The sequence below is a fragment of the Haematobia irritans genome, chromosome 4, assembly GCF_050003625.1.
Source record: "Haematobia irritans isolate KBUSLIRL chromosome 4, ASM5000362v1, whole genome shotgun sequence".
In the NCBI taxonomy this organism is placed as follows: Eukaryota; Metazoa; Arthropoda; class Insecta; order Diptera; family Muscidae; genus Haematobia; species Haematobia irritans.
In genome coordinates, this window is record NC_134400.1 from 858726 (window position 1) to 866156 (window position 7431).

A 7431-nucleotide genomic window follows, 5' to 3' on the forward strand; every position below is an offset into this window, starting at 1 on the left:
TATAAATTACTCTTAGAACCACATGTAAATGTCTTCGTCCTTAGCATTCCTGCTCCGCTTTTGGGTTGTGCTGATGGGAAAATAACTTCAACAAATTGGTGCCAATGAAATGTAACACATTTCGGGTTGTTGCAGGCGAAATGACTGTCTTTCGGGTGTTGTGTGGGGTTGTGTCGTTGACTTTTTGCTCTGGGCTGATATTGGCGTTGTTCTTAACCGCAAGCCAAGTTAAATTGTTGACATCAAAGTCAACAGTGACATTTTTCATTCGAATTCAATCAAATCCATCGAAACACACGACTAGGAGACTGGAATATTTTTTTAATGGGTAGGTGTTGCCATTGCTCTGCTGTATTACCTCCAAGTCTTAAGGCTATCAAGGGAAATTTATAGCCAACAGATTTTGGGATATGTTCAGGCGGCGGAGTATGGCTTTGACAGCTTGTAATGAAATTTTATCTTTGAAAATCGCTGGCTGCTATTGTTAACAAGTCTGGAGGTTACTGGGAGCAGTAAAAGTGTAAAATATTTCCATATCCTTGCTCTTGACTGAAGTTTGTCCTTGCGACCGTGTCTGCTAGCTACAGTGTTAACGTCATCCGCTATTGCGTATGGCTCCTAGTCGATTGGAGTAGATTTACTCGCACTTTTCTTCGACTTCCTTTCAATGGAAATAATGCTGCCAAAACGGCGACCGGGCCATGGCGGCTGAAATGAACCAAAATAGAGGGTATCTGCTGATTGGCATTTGATTAAACAAAAACTGTACGGAGAAGAGCAAGAAAACTTTTGGCATTGTCGCATTCTTCACCTTATTTCATTGTTTCATTTACGTTTTATTTATTTTTGGTGTTACTGTATTGCGTGTGAATTTGATGGTGACTCCTGTCAATCAATTCTTTGTTTGTTCATAAAATTTCCATCATACATCTTAAGTTTTGTTTTTGTTGTGTTTCATTCTCCGTTTCCGCCGCTAGTATGGAAGCTGTAAGACCTGAGGAGTCCAAAATTTAAGTAGCCCATATAAGGCTTGTTTTCTTTTAATACTGCATAATCGTGACGGACTAAACGAAAACACACAAAACAAAAAGACCAGGCCAAGTACAAAATTTTATAGAACTAAAAAAAAAAGAATTCATATCCAAGAGCAAAACAGCTCTAGTCTATAATTTAAAAACACTGAAAGACCAATAAATGAAGAACTTAAAAATTGTAGCAGAAATATATTAAAAATTAAAATGTTAGCATATAACTGTTAAAGAAAACAGGCCTATTGTTATTAATTAAGTTTTTCATTATTTTTTTAGCGGTTATCGAATGTGTTTTTAGGTCGAACTCTATAACCTTCTAGTCACGATTATTGTTTATTGTAAAAAAACTTCTACGAAATTAGCAATACCGATAAGTAGTTTTATTTTTTTGGACCATTTTATAAATTAAACATTGAAAACAACATCACATGCTTAATGTGATTAGTTTTAACAGTCGGCATGAGAGATTAGTATTTGGTTTCTTATTTCATAAATATGCTTTGCATTTCAGTTTATTCAATTGAAGGACGATTTCTTTAACTCAAAAATGTTTTTCTTTACATTAAGAAAAATGTCCCTTAGTTCAATGACATACGACTAACTGTGGGACGCAAACCTCCAAAATTTGTGTCCTAAGTTTCATAAAAAAATTTGAAGCAAAGATTATAAACTTTCTTTTAAGATGTCATTATTTTAAACAAATTTGTATTTAGTATTGTGTAAATTGCGCATCCTAAAATTCAGGGGGGCGTAATCTTTAATGCCACGTAAATATTTTTTATTGTAAGAAAACAGGCCTATTATTCCTATACTCATTTAAATGAAATGCCTTTAAATTTCTTTCCAAATGATTAATGATATTGCGGCAACACCAGTGATTGAAGATAGACAATTATTGGTAATTCGTAAAAGTTATTATTTTTTTCCACGTTCGAAGTGTAGGTTAGGTTAGGTTATGTGGCAGCCCGAGGCTCACTTTGACTATTCAGTCCATTGTGATACCACAGTGGTGAACTTCTCTCTTATCACTGAGTGCTGCCCGATTCCATGTTAACCTCAATGACAAGGGACCTCCTTTTTATAGCCGAGTCCGAACGGCGTTCCACATTCCAGTGAAACCACTTAGAGAAGCTTTGAAACCCTCAGAAATGTCACCAGCATTACTGAGGCGGGATAATCCACCGCTGAAAAACTTTTTGGTGTTCGGTCGTAGCAGGAATCGAACCCACGACCTTGTGTATGCAAGGCGGGCATGCTAACCATTGCACCACGGTGGCTCCCGAAGTGTAGAAACTGCACTTGGCTTTGTCGAATGCAAAAGGAAGTTCTATAGAATACGATAAAAATACAGTAAAAATATTATGATCTTGGGAAAAACGAGTTTTCCAAGCAATTTTCCTGCAGTGATCTTGTGATCTCGAAGAAAAAACCTATATCGGAGTAAATACAATTACTGTAGTCGTAAATACAACTTACATTGAAAGCGTTCTGGTATCTTTATATTAAAACAATTTTGTTCAACTGAGGTCAATTTGATTTTAATAAATCCAATAGAATTTTTTAATATTATTGAAATCATCTTTAAATTAGATTACGTCCTAATATTGTCCTTAGTGTAATCCATCGCTTCTTTGACTTTTCTTTCAGTGCCACACTGAAAAAAAACATGCCCGGTTCCAAAGATTTTGTCTTTACTTTAACAATTTTGGTATTGATTCCGAGCCAAAGAAGCGATGGATTACAAGTAAGGATAAGACACAATTCTCTTTTAAATTTGGATTTTGTGTACAAAGAAAAAAATTTCCCTAGTTAAACTAACGCTAAATTTAACTTATTTTTATTGGAAAAAAATTATTTGCACAGAAAAAAAAGTGTCTTGTAAATTTAAGGACCATTTTAACTTCCACATAGTTCAACAAATTTACTCTAATATAGTTAATTTTTCGTATCCACAACGAAAATTAACTTAGCTAAAGGAAAACTTATAAAAATTCAGTAAATGTTTTTTTAGTTCACTAACTACGAAATGGGAAGGATTTTTCCTTAAATAAATTTCCAACACAGTAGTTAATGCATCGTTGATTCTATTATAAATATACATGGGCAATATAAAAATCTTACTACGAAATGTGGACAATTTACTAAGAAAAAATTTTGTATGGAAAAAAATTTTTGTAGTAAAAATTAACTTAACGACATTACCGATTCGTACGATGGCTACCTACAGATTATTTTCCTTTTTACTATATGTTGGAGTGTTTTTACTCACATTGAAAATTTTAGATAAAGTAGAATAAAAAGTAGTTAATATAATCCTTGACGGGTGTATATAATTTTATATAGATTCCTCATAGATTTGGTATATAATTAACCTTAACTTATAGATAGAATTCCAACTAATCAATAAACGTGCTACTGGAAAATGTGAGTGCATCATGTGAGGGAGTTTTTAGAGACATTTTGTGTATATCTCGTATGATTGTTTGTGTTTGTTATTGCGTCATTTATGCTGTTGTTTGTTGTTTTGATTCTAGAGACAATGGAATGTTCCTTGTGTGTTGTTGGTATCTTTTGTGGTGAGAGTTGTTTTCTTGCAATAACGAGATCAGAAAGGGATCGTGTGTGTGTGTGGAGCTGTTTTTCTTTACGGCAGCTATGTATCCTTTATGACTATTTGTGTCTTTGAGTTTTATTGTTGCATTCAGTTATGTTGATGCATTTATGAAGTGCACACGTGGATTTAATTTTGCAGAATTGTACGTGCGGTATTGGTGTTTATTAATGAAGATACATTTATTCGAAACATTTTAGAAACTGAGAGGTGAATGTGATGTTACAGAAATCAAAAACGCTTTTCATTGATTAAAAAAAACTAATAATAGATTAAGGAACTGTATATTTCTGTTAATAGTTTAAAATTAGTGCGGATTTTTAATTGATTTACATAAAAAATATACAACATGAGTGGTAATAGCATGATCTATATTTATTCCACATCTGGATCACAGGTTGGAGTCTATTTTTTGGAATCTATTTTTTTATGTTACAGCAATTCCTACAGGTGAGTACTAAGTTCGAGTTTAGCCGCTAAAATTAAAAATAAATCACTAAGAAAATTATAAAATTGTACGTCTTCGATACAAATTTAAATATAACTTGATGGAGAATAGCCCGAACCAAGTTTTTTATAAAGATTATTTTTTTTAATGGATTATTAAAGAAAACTTGTCATGAAAATTGCGATTTTAGCCTCTAAACTCGAACTTAATGTCCAACTTAAATACTAAATGCTATACTGACAAGTGGAAATTATGTCTAATTTTATAATATTTTTTATTTCAAATATATTCTGAGAATAATTTCAAAAACGTCCCATTAGTCCATGGATATGATTCCAATACCTACAGGATGGATTTTTCAATGTGGTAAGTATTTCTATAAACGGTATTTTGTCCGTTTTTAATAAAACCAAAATTTCAATTTATTAAAAATAATTTTTTTCAATTGCAGTTAGACAGGTCTTGTAATGGTAATTTTTTGAATATTCTTACTGTTTAATGCTAATTAAGCTGATATCCTTATTGGCTCTAAGAAATACTCTTGAAAACCGTAAGTTAAAAATCAATATGAACGATAGAATTAATTAATTAATAATATTTTTCTTATATTTTGTATAACTTTGCAATTTCAGATGTTTAAAAGACAAATCCGCCCAACAAAAGTTAGCCAAAATCGATTAAATTGGACAATTCAATTGAATATAGCAACTTATGCCACATATATCTTTCATATGGATAGAAAACATGGAAATTTAAATTAATTACTTTAGTCCTATTAACATAGAATATTACTCTTTTGAAGAAGCAATTAGTAACTACCGACAAGTAACTGCATCCAACGTACGAATAAAAATATTTCCTTTGTTGTATATCATAAGCCATAGTTTTGAGTAATATTATAAAATTTTTTTGAAATAAAATACTGGTGGTTATAGAAAATTGACTTGCTTTGTACGAAAAATTTCTTAGTTGTATAGAGGCTTGTTGTACCTTTGATTCCTCAATTTCTCTACTTTTTTGAAAATTATACTGACAAACAGTTTATTTCAAACCAATTTCTTAATACAGGTTTCCCAAAAAATTGTTCATTTTTCTGGATAGCAGGAATATTTTGAATGAGTTTAAGTATATTATTCCCACAGCATAGTAATAATGAACTAAAATACGATGCAATACATGAACTAATTTATAAGAAAATCATGAACTTATCTAGATGAAAAAAATCTTTGGCGCCAAATCATGGTCATTCTTACTATGGGTTAGTTCATTTTTCATAAAAAATAGTAAACTTTTTTTTCGGTGTGCTAGTAGTTAAATTTTATTATTTTTTCGAAATTTTCTACAGCTTAATGAAATCTTACTTTTTTTAAGTATCAAAAATTTTATGAACTAAACGTGGATATAAAGTTCAATGACCATACACATAAGTTCAATATGAACTAAAGCAAACGAAGATTTTCATAGGATTCCCAAAAATAGTAAGAATGAACTAATGTATGGTTAAAATGGTCATGATTTGGCGCCAATGATTTTCTTCTTTACTTTTAGTTCATTTTTTCTTCTATGAGAGGATGTAATTTCGTGAACTGCAGTTAAAAAGTACACCAGGGCATTAAATTTTCCTGGTTTTCACAACGCTTTGTGGAAATCTCAAAATGTGGAGTAAAATTTAGTTCAATTTCCGTGAGAGGTAGTTCATTCTTCCTATAAAACAGTTCACTTTTTTTCGGTGTACTTGCTTCTAGGAAGCAAATTTTAATTTTTCGTTTTTTCAGCTTTTTTTCTTCATATGCCATCAAAGTCCCTTAAAAACGAGTTAACGACAACATTATTTTCCACATTCAGACTCGACTTTCGGTAGAATTTATGCTATGTTTCTAGTAAAAAAACGTCTTAAAGTGTTGAAAAACATGTCCTATTTTTGAATGATTTTTTGCTTTGTAGTCAAGATGCAAAATGACAACAAATTTAAAGACAATTTCATTAATTTTAAAGAATTTTTCTGAATTATTAAAGTCAAGTTGGCCTTACCCCAAAAAATGTTTCTTTCATGTTATGATACCCATTTTTAAGTGAAATCACTTAATTATAACGACAAGGAAAAAAACTTTATATTAGAGAAATCATCTATGCTAAGCAAAATTTGCATTCGTATTTTAAGGGCATGAAATCTTTGGCCTCACGACAATATTTTTTTCAGTGCACCGATCGTTATATGATCTGATACCTCTCAAACGATATATGAGGGCTTTCACATTATGTCTGACTTCATGTAAATTCATTTACTAACAAAGAAATAAATGAATAAGGACCTCCTGCAATAACTTTTGATCAAAAACATGTGTTGACAGCCGGTTGTCCTGGTATTAGTCAGAATATTTTTCTACCTCCATTATATGTGTGGCAAAAGTTGCTGTTTATTAGTGTTCCATTCATATGTTTTGCGCTATTCGAAGCAAATTAATTAATTTTCCATGCGTTTCTTGGCCTGGCTCCAAAGAAAACGGGCAAAGATGAAATTTGTTTTCAACATAATCAAAAATTAATATTAACAGAGCTCTGGGTTGACGTTGTGTGAGTTGCTCAATGGAGACGGAGTTTTGAGTGGCTTTTTCATGTGTCCTGTGTTCGGTGAATGGGCTTTCGATAGAAGAATGAGATTCGGGGGGGTGGGGTTGGTATATAAAAAAGTAATTGTAAATAAATAATAAAGCAGTAATATACCGTTAAATAATCCGAAAAACCAACACCATTAATAAAATGCCACAAACACTCCTACAATCAAGGCTAACGCAAAGCAAAGCCACGCAATGCCACTTACTTAGGCACATACCGTAAAGGACGTAGCATCGTCCTTCTTTTATTTTGCTTTTACGAGACATCGAATCACAAGACTCACAAGCACAAGCCAATTCAATCCAATCAACTTAACAACTTTCGACGAACGCAATGGAAAAACAACCGCGACCGTTACCACCATCGATTCTTGAGGGGCCAGCTAGACAAAAGCTCCATTCATTTATTAGACCAACTTTTTGTGGACCATGCCGCCAAAGTCACTGGAAAATGTTTGGGGGATGGGAAGTCATAACATAGCCAACAATAAAATATTGGCAAATAAAACGATTTTGACACTGAATTTAAACAATTCCACTTCTTTAGGACCTTGGGTAAGCTGATGTACATGAAAGAAAGTGAAAGGACTTCTAATATGGATGAGGGAATGACCACTCAGCCAACGAGCGGTATGAAGTGATAATTTTTCCCCATTGGTATGGGATTTTCCTAGAAATAGCTTTGAATGAAAGATGTGGAGTCTTGATGTTGTTGATAATGGTCAT

The 7431-nt window shown here is 32.4% G+C and overlaps 1 long non-coding RNA gene across 1 annotated transcript; it reads left to right on the forward strand.

Annotated features, from left to right (window-relative positions):
* The first annotated feature begins 4396 nt into the window (after positions 1-4396).
* On the forward strand, positions 4397-4884 carry LOC142237111 (uncharacterized). Its single transcript, XR_012722347.1, has 3 exons — positions 4397-4456; positions 4542-4640; positions 4723-4884. It is a non-coding gene; the product is annotated as an uncharacterized LOC142237111 (long non-coding RNA).
* The last annotated feature ends 2547 nt before the right edge of the window (positions 4885-7431 follow it).